This window comes from Zonotrichia leucophrys, chromosome 20 (assembly GCF_028769735.1).
Source record: "Zonotrichia leucophrys gambelii isolate GWCS_2022_RI chromosome 20, RI_Zleu_2.0, whole genome shotgun sequence".
NCBI lineage: Eukaryota > Metazoa > Chordata > Aves > Passeriformes > Passerellidae > Zonotrichia > Zonotrichia leucophrys.
This window is the reverse complement of record NC_088189.1, coordinates 3,840,912-3,853,669: the sequence shown is the minus strand read 5'-3', so window position 1 is coordinate 3,853,669 and position 12,758 is coordinate 3,840,912. Positions and strand designations below refer to the sequence as shown.

The window sequence follows — 12,758 nt, the reverse complement described above, 5'->3', positions numbered from 1 at the left end:
GCTCAGGGTGGTTCTGCATCCCCCACATTGTGCATGGTCCAGCAGCAGCAGTAAAATCCAGAGGGCAGGTGGAGGAAGAAGAGGGGAAGCTGCTCTTCCTCCTCCCTTTCCTGTGCTGTGGCTTTGATACACGTGGTACCTTCTCTCCCACTCGTGCTCTGTGTCCTCATGTGTGTCCCTGCCCTTGGAGCCTCCTGAGTGGACAGACCATGAATAATGCCCAACACCTGGCACAGCTGCAGCTTTTGCTGGAGCCTCGATAGGAGGGAATCAAGCCCAGCCCTCTCCAGCTGGGGCAGGAGGGGTTAAAGCTGCTCCTCACAGGGACCCTGTGGATTCACTGCAGGTGACACTTGCAGAGCTGCTCCAGCAGTGCAGGTAACCCCCAGCTCTGCAGGACAAAATTATAAATATCACTTCCCTGTGCACTCCAGTGTGTGGGAAGGGTGGGGGTTAAAACTGCAGGCAGCATCCTCAAAGGAATGCTGGCCTTCCCTAGAGGAAATTGCTAATTTTTATCTGTAGTTTATGTGAAATTTCATTTGTTCTCAATCCAGCATGATTTGTTTTAAATCTGTAAAGCTGGAGCTTTCAGAACTATTCCTTGTCAAGGGTACCTGGGGGAGGTAATTTCGTTCTCTCAGGTTCACTGGGTGGGGGCTTATGCCAAAATTGTTTAATTTTCCCAGCTGGAGCCTGTGGGTAACTGAACCTGACACACCTGGCACAAGGGTTCCACTGGGTATCTCATTCATGGTGGAGAGGCATTTTTATGTCACCTCTCATCACAATGGCTGAGTAATGAGGACACATATCTTCTTTGGGGTTTCTTTTTTGTCTCCTATCTTCCCAAAACACTACCATAATCCTGAGGTAACAACACGGCAGAGGCAAAAGATATGCACTAAAATGAGGTTCTTATCTGCAGTTTTATTATCCCGTGCAATATTCTTGCAGAAAATTACTTTCTGAAATGTGCTAAGCTGCTCTTTGGCTCTCCAGGGCTCTATTCACAATTTTCTATAAGTGATTTTTGTTTAATTTGTAGCAATAGAGGGATAGATATCTTTCACCCTGACTGTTATCAACTTAATTGTAGCTATAGGAAAAGTAAAGGCTAGCTGACTTTTTATTACTGAAAGTTAAATAATGGGGCATTGTTTGCTTTTCTCTTTCTGTAAAGCACAATGGCTAAACTTGTACCTAAATTCACATAAATTTGTCCTAAATAAATGCTTCATTTTAGTATAAATTTATTTTTGTCTAGATGAAGACTGTGTCACCTGTTCCTAATTGCTCAGTTGCTGCAGGTAAACCTTTAGCAGGAGGTGAATGAAGGATCTTTGTGGCTATGGAGTTGCTGGTTTGCTGCTTTTTTTAACAAAAATTATAGGGACAGAAAGTGTTCCACCCCATTCTGTTCTTCTGATGTAGAGACATCCTGTTCTGCTGTGGAGAAATGCAGGTTTTGCCCTGGTCTGCTGCATCCTCAAGCCTCTGCTTACACAGAGGAAAAAACATGTTTATATACTCCCATATGTGTTTTGATGGAAAGCCCAACTGATTTCATACATTGGTGCAGCACTTCAGCAGCTTTTACTTTAATAAAGCCTCACCTGGGGCAATGTGTTTAACTTGGCCACATCACTTCAGAAGGGAGACAGGCCAGAGAGGAGCAAGAAAAACCAGAAGTGTACAGGAAAAACTGAAAGGCTTAGTCTTGAGAGTGAAGTTTTAACCTTAACATGATGCAAACAGGAGATAAGTAAATTGTTTTCCACAGGCATGTTGGAAATGGCAAGAAATAATGGGTTTAAATTGTAGCAGAGAACAGACATTAGGAAAAACTTTCTCAGTGGTGAGAACAGATAAGCAGTGGCCTCAGAAGGGAGGTTACAAATTCTCTGTCTCTGGCTGTTATTTTTCAAAAATACACTGTACAAGTGTCTCTTGGAAACGCTGTGTGTGCCTCCCCTCGTCTGTGGGAAAGGACAATGTCTGCTCGTGTTTTGCAGTTACTTCACGTCCCATTTTCTTGTCATTTTTCTCCTCTCTAATCAAGGGGGAAGCAGGCACAGAGAAGTTTGCTCCCTGACTGGCAGGCTGGGCTCCCTCCTTGAGAAACCTCCTGTTCTGACCTCTTGTGAGCAGGGATGCTCTCCACACTTGGGCTTGGGAAAGGAAGACCCCAAAAGAAAACCCTGCTGCCTGATGAGATTCTCCATTTCTTCCTTTAGACACTTAGCCATGTGTGCAGGATCTATCAGTGTCAAAAATGTGAATTCCACATTTTCAGGATGCTTCTGCTGAGGAAAGGGAAGGTGCCTCACCTTTGCCATCTGCCTTGCGTCTGTGGCATTTTTTGGGTAGGATCTTGCAAGGTTTTAATCTCATTTCCTGTGTGGGAAGTTGCTTTTCCTTTCCCCTCTCATTGCATCTTCAAGGGTAGATTCTCTGTCACATATAAAGAAGTAAAATCTTCCTGGCTGTTGGAAATTCTCTGCAGTATTTCAAACTAAAATGCTTTTACACAAAGATGCTGGCATGTCACTTTTTCATCAACCCCAAAAAAGTACATACTGATACTTCTTGGGTGGATTTTAAAACAAACTTCACTTGTAGCTCTGAAAATGTTGCCTTGCATCCAATGAAAAGCTAAAAATACCTATGAATAAGTTAACACCTGAAAATGTAGGTTTCTGCACATGGCTTACATAAACCATAAAAGCAAAATTTTAACTATGTTTGAATTTCATGCATAAATCTCCTTGAGAAAAAGCTCCATCCCAGTGACAGTGAGTTTTAAGCTAAAATAAACATTTTTCCTCTGCAAATGTCATATAAAAACCCTAATTCAAAATTACTAGACCAATATACACAGGTGAGTTTTTTTTATTTTTACTCACAGTTAATCTCTTAATTCTCAAGTAGGCCACTGCCAGAAGCTGTTTTGGCAAGCAAATTATTATTTTCTTTGTTTACTTTTATTGTAATTACTTTCAATAAAGCAGCCTAATGGTGGTTGACATAAATGATATTTTTTCCCTCAGGTTTCTTAGTTATTCTGATTGATGATATCCAGAGTAAAAAATGAGTAAAATCATCGCATTCTAGAAATTTATTAAAAGAAAAAGCAAAGGAAAACAAACTAAAAATACAACCCTCAAACCCCAGAATGTTGTCCACTGTGGACAAATAGGAGATTCTATTAATGCTTTCTTCAGCCCAGAAAAACATTAATATTAACCCCTGTCAAAAAGGTTGTTGCAAATTTGAGTTCTTGATGACTTCTCTGAAGGCATGAGCATTGTTTACAGGAGCTCTGAGAATGATCTTCAGCCTGAGCCATAGGAAGAAATATATGCAGGGTTCAAATGGCAAAAGGAATTTTAAAAACCCTTAGAAACTTCACTAGTATGAGATCTGTTCTTCATCTGAGTTATTTCCTTCTATTAATTCCTCCACTTTTTTTGATAGGTTTATTAAAAAATCCAAGACTCATCTAAGTGAATTTGATTTGGTGTCTAAGCCACTCCAAAATCACATCTTAATTTGATTCTGTTGATTTAATATCTGACCTTGCTAAAGCAGACAGCAGAGCACATCACTTTTGGCATGCTGAAAATATAATTATTTGCCTGTTAACATTATTTCTCTGCAGAGAAAAGGCAGTGGATCAAATAGTGAAGTCTTAGAGACTGTAACAGGTGAACTTGGAAACCACCACACCTCACATGATACTTTTGGGAAGAAAACATCAAAATCTTCCAAGTAAAGCCACATTTTCCTGAATGCTCCCATCTCCTGGCACTCTTACAGCCATTTCTGGAGTAAATGCTCTGCACACACAGAGCACTGACTGTGGACTGAATCTCTGAATAGTCATTGAAAGCTTTTGTCTGTGTTTACTGCTCTTCAGTGAAGCTCCTATTTTTGTCTTCAGTGCTTTTGGTTTTCAGAAGTGTTTCTACAGAGAATCAAGGGCTGAGTTTCCATTTTCAGCTCTCTGTAGGACTTCATTCCAAGATTCCCTGATGAGACTCATAAATTATTGCATCCTACACCCGTTTTTATCTCACACATATTAATCTAAACAAAAATAGGTGGAAAAATAAGAAGAATGAAATGTTATTGCTGCCTGCAGCTGCCTGGTGGAGAGGTAGAAGGAGGTGCAGCCAGACTCTTTAAGTTATCTGTAATTTCTGGTGAATAATACAAGCAAATGCTTCTGCCTGAAAATATATTACCACATAACTTCTCCTCACTGAAAACCATGGAAACTTTGCATCCATAACAGAAGTTCAGCACTAAAGTGATCCAGTCACAACATAAGCAGTTGTGTGAATTTTCTCCGGCTCTATATAGGATGTGCAAACACAGCTTTGCTCTGTTTCTTCCAGAAAGAAATGGATGCATACATCCTAAAAAGGTGAAATATGGCTTTAAAAATGTTCCTTGACTTAGTCCTCCATCACTACATTAAATTCCAGTGACTTGCTAGGAAAATGTGGTTTTTTATGTGCTCCCATACATTATGCATTTTAATGCTGTATGTATCTTTTTTTTTTCATTATAGGGTAAGCAAAAAAAAAAAAATCAGTAGTCAGACAGCTCCTAAAAGTTGAGTCTTCCAGACACTAAGTCTGCATCAGGTGTGAAAGTGCAATCTTATTGTGAATTCATAGGTTAAATCTTGTCATAATTGTTCCTTCACAATGGTTGTGAGCACACATTAAGAGTATTGACAAAACACTGATATAATATTTGTTTCTTGCAGCAGCAAAGTATTGAAAGACAAGTGATCATCCCTGACTTGTGTGGTCCTTTGCATAGTTACCTGCTATAATTTTGAATAATCTACTGGTTTTGAATATGGTTTTGTCACAGTCTTTAGTTGCAAGTTTCATACCACAAAATACCATGATTACAAGACATTCCAGTCCCTTGAACTTACTTGTAAGTGTCTCAATGGGTCATAATCACGTAATTAGCTGGTTTTATATAACTCATCATCTTATAACTGGTTTTCAACCTTTCTGGTTTTCTCTGCAGGAGCTGTGAGATTGAATATAGATGAATATGAATTCAGCTCCACACAGCAATTCCTCCCAGCTCAACAAGCAGGAGCTCTGAATTTTGGGTGACCAACTTTGTCCTCCGTGGGTTTGCTGCAATGGAAGAACATCCAGCACCAGGTAAGTCTGTCTGGAATTGCCTGCTCCAAGGAAAGCTTGAACTCACTGCCTGCAGGGAGGGGTGTGAAGGGGCTTCCTTTAATCCAGGCTCTTCACAGTATCAGAAGGCAGAGGTTCACACAACATCCTGAGATGTTTTATCTTATGTTTCAAGCGCAGTGATGGGGTGAGGAGCAGGAGATGAGTGTCAAAGTGGTAGAAGAAAGACCTGGGCAGCACATTTGTGTTATGCTTGGTAACTGCACTGCTGTTATGGCTGAGACCTTGTTGCTTATTAGGGTGTTAAAACTTGGTTGGACAGTTTCTGATGGACTCATGTGAAAGTGCAATCTTTTATCCTTTCCAGCCTCACAACGTTTTTGTGCATAGCAGAACTGTGTGAACAGAAATGTACATCAAATATTGCTCAAGTAAAATGCATTTTTGGTACTTGCACATCTGTAAACTTGCTAAAATTTTTAATGATGGCATTCACAGAAGTTTTGGTTTGGTGTTAAATGTGTGAGCAAAGGGGATGAAGTACTGACAGCTCAGCACTGAGTTTTTGCTCTAGAAAGCCACATTCCCATGACAGGTTGTATGGCTCAGTAACTTTTGATAGCAAAACTATTAAACTTTGCTTTTTATCTTGTTGTTCTGTGGTCAAACAAATTACAGTTAAACTATTAATTATGGTAGTTAAACTATTAATTATGGTAGCTATTTAAATGTGACAAATTAATTTGGTTCTGTGGTAAAGTCACTCCGTATCTTTGAGAAGCCCAGTCTTGATTTCAAGATACGCTCTGAAAATTGAATGTTTAACAGCAAGCTCCATCCCCTGCTTAAACTGTGAATAACAAAATCAGTGCTTCACACAGCTCAGGGCCTGCACATCACTTCTGCCTCCTCTCTGCCCTTCTCACCTTCCCTGTTCTGCATCTTGATGAAGGTTTTGTAAACCTTTCACACTAATGTCCTGCAGCTCTTTTAAAGGCACAACCATGAGTTCCAATCTCAAAGGTGAGATTAGAAGGTGACAGCCACATGAAAATTACTGTTAATTAGGACAAAAAATATAATTTCCACATGTGGACAACACCAGGTTTTCATCTGGTTTTTTTTTTTTTTACAGACATTCTGACCATGTTGACAGGTCTCTTCTGTGTTGAGAGCAAAATTGGTAAAAATGGTAAAATGTAATATTTTCAAAGAAACTTTTAAAAATTAGATTAATCTTCATATTCTTCTAATTAGTTTTATTTAATAGTCCTTTCATTTCTGCCTCATTTAAAGTTCAATAAAGCTGTTGAGACAGACAGAAGGCTCATACATGGACAACAATATATCACTCACTAATTGTTACTTCAGTGAAAATGCTGATTATATGGACCCATCTTATACACTGAAGTCAGAGGGAAAAGCAATCTCTTCAAAAGTATGTGAAGAGCTCATAAATAAAGTCTAACAGACAGTTACAATATATGTCACAAACCTGATTTCTTTCTAGAAAGTAGCTCATGCAACCATCCTGCTCAAAGCAGGGTCAGTTAAGGTCACTCAGAACCAGAGATTTGATATCCAGGATGGAGAGTCCACAACCTCTCTAGGGAAAAAAGGGTTTTCCTATGTTTAAATGAAATTCCACGTGTTTCAGTTGTGCTCTAGTCCTTGGGGAGCTGAGGGTGACTGGCCAGTAGTCCCTCTGATCCTTCTCCTTGTATTTCTTGCCTTCTCCCCTGATCTCCAGGGTTCTGTGTCTTCTCTCCTTTGTATCAGCAGCCAGCTTCAGTTTGAGATAATTTCTCCTGATTGATTAAAGCCCTCTGGCACTCTGGGTGCTCATCCCCTGTAATCAGGCAGCCTCTTGATCTTCACTTTGAAATCATAGTTTTGAATTTCAGGAAAATTCATTCTCTCCCTGAACAAGTTTGTCTTGTGTTAGTCTAAATTAGGATTTTGACATCAAAATCTCTTTTCTTTCCTCATTTTCTTGGGGAACATTGTTCTAAACCCAGAACTGGGGAAATGTTAAGGCTGGTTGCATTCAGCCAACCATTGTGATTACAAGTGTAATAATAGCTCATCATCCCTCAGAAACCTCAAATACAAACATCTGTCTGTTAATGAATTCTTTGGCTGAGCCACAATGATGTGGAGCCTTTTGTGGTTAGCTGAGTAATTAATTCCTTTGTTCACTGCCCATCCCTCACTTAGTTTTTTCACATCCCAAGTCTAAGAATTCCTGCAAAGAAATGACCTCTCAGAGAATGGGAAGCCTGGTACAAGATGGCAGTGGGCAGGATTTGTTGAACCCTACATAATATTCACAGAAAGAGAAACGAAATAATTAGAGAAAACATTTCCATAAAATAAAAGAATAAAAGAAAATAAGGAATAAAAGACAATTAAAAATAAAAGAAACTACATAATTAGAGAAAACTTTTCCATGAAATAAAAGGAGGAAAGGACAGTTTGAGGAGCTGGTTGATTGGTACATGCCTGGGGCAGTGAGAATGAAGTGAGTGACCTGTTCTTTTCCATGGGGGAAGCCACTGTGTGGTATGGATTGCAGCAATACAAAGTAATACCATCATCTCTTTATAGACAGTTTTTAGGACTCTTTCTTCAATCCCCTGTAAGAGCAGAGATTTGGAGGTTTTGGTAACAATGGGGAAGAATCCTTTGATGGGGTTTCAACCCCAGAAATGGGTGTAAGGGGGCAGGAGAGCACGGTACAATAAACACAAACACAAAGTGTGCTTGGAAAACAATCAAACCCCAGAGTGTGATCCTCTGTGCATGGCAAGGGCTGTGTGCACGGCAGGGAAGCTGTCTGGCACAGGAACAGTGACGAGTGGAACCCCAAGATGCCAGGCTCCCCGATCCTGCTGGGAGGGGAAGCTGTGGAGCTGCTCTGGGTGAGGCTCTGCTCGCCCACGCTGCTGTCACAGCCACTGCTGCTCGAGCTGCTGTTGCCTTCTGATACAAGGCAGGCGGCCTGGTTTCAGGAAGCAGCACGGCGACCCTCTTCCCTAGGGTCGCTCGGGCCTAAGAAACACGCGGACACCAATGTGGTGGAGGATCAAAGGCCTTTATTCTCTCTTCCCGTGGGGTTTTATAGTCTAAGGGGCTTCTACGTCAGGTGGGGGTCTGTCTTTACCATCTATGGTTAGTAGGCAATGGAAAGTTACTTGGGCAATTGGAAAGTTACCGAAAACTGGTTCAGGGGACTACATTCCTATGTTAATTTTCTTATCTAAGGGGGCAGGGGCCCTGTCTTCCCGTAACATCACGAGATCTTCCGAACGCCAGGCCCTATCTGCTACAAGCTGCTGTCCTTCTACAAGTGGCACGTTTGATTTATGGGCACTTTCTGCCTCTACATTCAGCTGAGCCATGAATAAAGGGTCTGCACGGCCAGGTTTGGGGTTTACCTGTGTGCACCTCACCTTTTAGGAAAACCCTCTCTACCACCACAGTGTGAGAGCCATAACTGCAATCTTACTCAGAATGCTGCATTGATTAAGTTCTGTTGGATAAACTGCTGTTAAACTGAATTTATTTAAATTTGCAAAATAGGGTATTTCAATCAGATATACCTTACTTACTCACCCATACAGTTTCATTGAGGAATAGTGGATCAAATTATCTTCTTAGGGAAGCAGTAGCAAATTAGAATAACTCCATTTAAAGCTTAGGAATAAATAAATTTAACATAAATAAATCCCTAGGCCAGAAATACATCTGTGAAAGCTGAGCTCATTCTTTCTTTCCCTTGTTCAAAGTAAAATTAAGCAAATGGTTGAATGCCTTTCTAAATCAGGGGAGAAGATTGAAGTCTGATCCATTTAAGCTACTTCCTTAAGCTGGGGTAGAAGTGGAACACAGCTTCCTTTTCAAACTGATAACTCTATTAGGAAAGGGAACAAAAGCTTTTTCTCCCTTCTTTTTCCCTCTTAATTCACTGGAGACATTTCTACATAATATATTTTTAGCACAGGTATATGTACAGAAGTGAATGTTTGTATCTGTGTAATCCTGCTCAGTAAGAATGAGCAGGATTCTTTTATTCCTAACAGTGAATTATCCTTGAGGGAACCTGACATCTTCTAGGAAACCTGACTGGCAAAAGTAATAAGTTGTAATAAAACAGAAGGAATCTTTGTAATCTCAAGATTAATGGATAAAATGTTTATGCTGAGGGGTCTCTTCATCAACAAACTGCTGTTTGCACCTATTTGCATTTTAATGGTTACCCTAGTTCTGAAGTTAAAATTACAGACTTTTCCCAGCTGCTCTTTAAATGCTACATTATAATTTTGAGGAAGCATCATACGTAATTATATTTAATAGACACAGAATTGATTGAAACACTTAACAAAAACAAAAAGCCCAGACCTAATTTTGTAAACATGTTATTGTACAGTAACCCCCAATGATTTTGTTCTTAAATCTCCTAATTAATTTTTAATTAAAAAGCTCAAAGATGCTATTATACTTCTTGTTGTAAATGGCAGCCTTATGTAAGCATAAATGACTTAGCTGCTCAGACAAATATCTCCCATTAAAATCCATGTTAATGAGAACTCCTGAACGCAGTATTTCAGAGATTTAAACAGTGGCAGCACTAAAATAGTCTAAATATCACATTGGGGGTTGTTGTTCTTCGTTCCTCCTTTCTTTTTTTGTTTTGTGCAGAACACAGTAGGTTTGCAGTGAGAAGCTCTCCAAATTTCCACTCAGGTGCATCAATCTCCTCCATTTCTATTACCAGACTGTTTAGAGCATTTCCTAATTAATTGCAGGGATGGTCCAACTCACCTCTACCTATCTGAGGGCCATTGGGCCCAAATTACCAGGCTTTGATGCAGATCTGCTGCATTAAATAGGTGAACATTGCTCTTGTTAATGAAAAAGTGACCTACTGAGGAAAAACGACCAGGAGCCAAATTTCCAACCTTACATAGAAAAGCCATCCAGCTTTCCCTGGTTTTTGTCCATCTCCTGGTTGGAAGCAGCCAGAGGATCTGAGGCAGTAGCTGAGCACAGCGTGTTGCTGTGGGGATGGGCTGATGTCACAAATTGAGGATTATTAATAGCAGAAAAACAGCAAGTGCTCCTTTCAGAGAAGCATCTTTAATAGCAGGGGAAAAACACTTGAGACAAAATCTCATTTGCTATGTTTTTCTTACATTTTTAACCAAGGAGGGATGGGAGGTGGAAAATGCAGTGATTTCTATGGTTTAATTATCTGTCTTCTCTCTGGTTATTAACGCTGCAAGGAGAAGTAGCAAAATTTAGAAGGCTGGAGGTTGTAAGCTCAGTTTTGCAAAGCTGCAGTTTTAATTTTCAAAATGCAAAGTTTTGGGATTAGGATGAAGGACTAAAAATAGTGATGTTTCTTTTTAAAACAAATTTACAGTAGTTTCCCTCTCATAACTTTATCAAGTTCTTGATATTTTGGAAGTAGAAGCTTCTACAAAAATCACTCAGCCTATTTAGAACTGTTATTTTTTGAACCATATCATGAATAAATGGCAATACATACCTTCAAACCAAGGTTTGCCTTGAAGAGAGGTTGACTATGAGGGTATATAGCTCATCACACCCCAAAGTAAAATCTTTCCTCTCTTTTCCAGAAGTTGCTGCAACAAATGCAAGAAAAGCAGTAGCAACAAACCATGTGCTGGAGCTTGACTATATTTGATATATTCACAAAATGAAATTGAGTTACATAAGACAATTGAAATTTTATCACTTCTTATTTTATCCTGGGATAAAATTCTACAGTTCGGGAGATTTGTAATTGCCTTCCCTTACAGACCATAGACAAAACTTTTTCTGTTGGCAGAGAGGTGGAACAGGGGTCTCACAGATGCCATGGTTTGTGCTTTCCAAATGTGATGAAATCCATGTTTCCCTTAACATTTCAGTATTATTTAAGTGCAGTTTCTCAGAGTTCTGCTCGTTCCAGTCCACAGACAGCTCTGAAGAAAACAAGGGAGATCTGGGTGGTGTGTTTGGTTTTAATGGTTTCTGGAGATTTTCTCCTAGTTCTCCCAAAAGACAGAGTTCTGTCATTTTTTCAGAAAACCCTCGAATTCCACTGCAAGCCAGCTGCAAAGGCTGGTGTGCCATAGAGTTTTAGATGGTTTCAGGCAAAACTTGTGCACCATTGCTGCTGTTTGCAGAAGGGATATTGAAGTGTCCAAGGGAGAGTCCTTGTACCAAAGCCTTTTGCTTACCTGAGTGAGAAAGTTCATCCCATCTTCCCATCAGAGCGTCCAGAAGATGATGGAGAAAATTGCAGCACAGAAGCAGCCAAAATACTTGGACTGCTGTGTATTCACTTGAGTTTTTCTTCTTTGCCAGGGCTTAGAGTCTCCCTCAAGAACACCAGCTGTGCATCTTGTCCACCCAGCTGATAGCACTTCAAATCTGCTTAGCTTCAGAAATTACTTGCCTGTGTAATCTAATTTTACCCAATGTTCTGTTTAGAAATAAGTCCATTTACCACTCACAGATTGTTAGTTTCCTGATTTAATAGTGAGATGTTGAAGAAAAAGCAGTGTTTCTCCCTCATAACTCATGCTTTCATCCCACTTGTTCATACTCCAGTAATTGAAATTACAGTTTTATAATTGTGCAGACATTGATGATTTTGCAAATGGAGGATTATTAATAGCGTAAAAACAAGAAGGACCTCTTCTCAAAATGTTATTCCAGCAAAAAAGAACTAGAAAAATATGCTTGATTATTTCTTCACTTTTTTGTGCATTCTTCACATTTTAATTAGGCAGAAAAAGTAGATAAGATTTTCTTTCATCAGCATGAATATTAGTGAATCATAGCAGAAAAGAAACTTATGAAAAATATTACAAGTCATAAACTTAGAGGTTTTTTAGTTCTATGGACTTTTAGGTTTAAAATACTTTTGAAAAAGAAGTACAAGCTGGAACCAAAACTTCATTGGTTCTTCAATATAAATTGCTGGGGGGGACGTTGTACTTTCAAGTGTATCTGCATTAAGATGCCTTTCCTGTTCCTTTGCCAAACCTGATATTCCATACTTTGCAGCAGACAGGATCTTTTTGGGGATCTTTTGGTCTTTTAGCAGCTTATAGGTGTTGGAGCTCTGTATTTCCTAAGTAGTTGAATATATGCTTTCAAAAACTTTCAAGAACTCTGCACCTTCCTTTTTTGGGGGGAGCCTGGGGAGTTTTGGAGTTCCCATTTCCCAGTGGTGCTGGAGGCCCCAGGCAAGGATCCCCCCTCTCTGTAGGGAAGAGATGGAATCGCCATCCCTGAAGTGTTCAAAAAATTAGTAGATTAGTAGAAATAGATGTGTTATTTCATGATTGTTGGTCATGGTTGTCCTCAGTCAAAGGCAGGATTTGGTAATCTTGGAGGTCTTTTCCAACCTTTATGATTCTGTGATGTGCACAGATGATCCTGCGCTTCCTTTCCCTCCCCACACCCTGCCAGGGGTTAATCCCAAATCCTTGTCCACAGAGGGGTTCAGGGGAGATTTTTAGCCTGAAATACCAATTAGGAGACAGGGAATAAGGAACAATAAGAGAC

General features: G+C 39.8%; 1 long non-coding RNA gene across 2 annotated transcripts; it reads left to right on the top strand.

Annotated features, from left to right (window-relative positions):
* Window positions 1–234: 234 nt before the first annotated feature.
* Window positions 235–11,682, top strand: LOC135456308 (uncharacterized). 2 transcript variants are annotated; one of them, XR_010442501.1, is made up of 4 exons: window positions 235–378; window positions 3,662–4,429; window positions 5,053–5,195; window positions 11,550–11,682. It is a non-coding gene; the product is annotated as an uncharacterized LOC135456308 (long non-coding RNA). The 2 variants fall into 2 exon arrangements; XR_010442500.1 differs by lacking the exon at window positions 11,550–11,682 and adding an exon at window positions 5,350–5,649.
* Window positions 11,683–12,758: the final 1,076 nt, after the last annotated feature.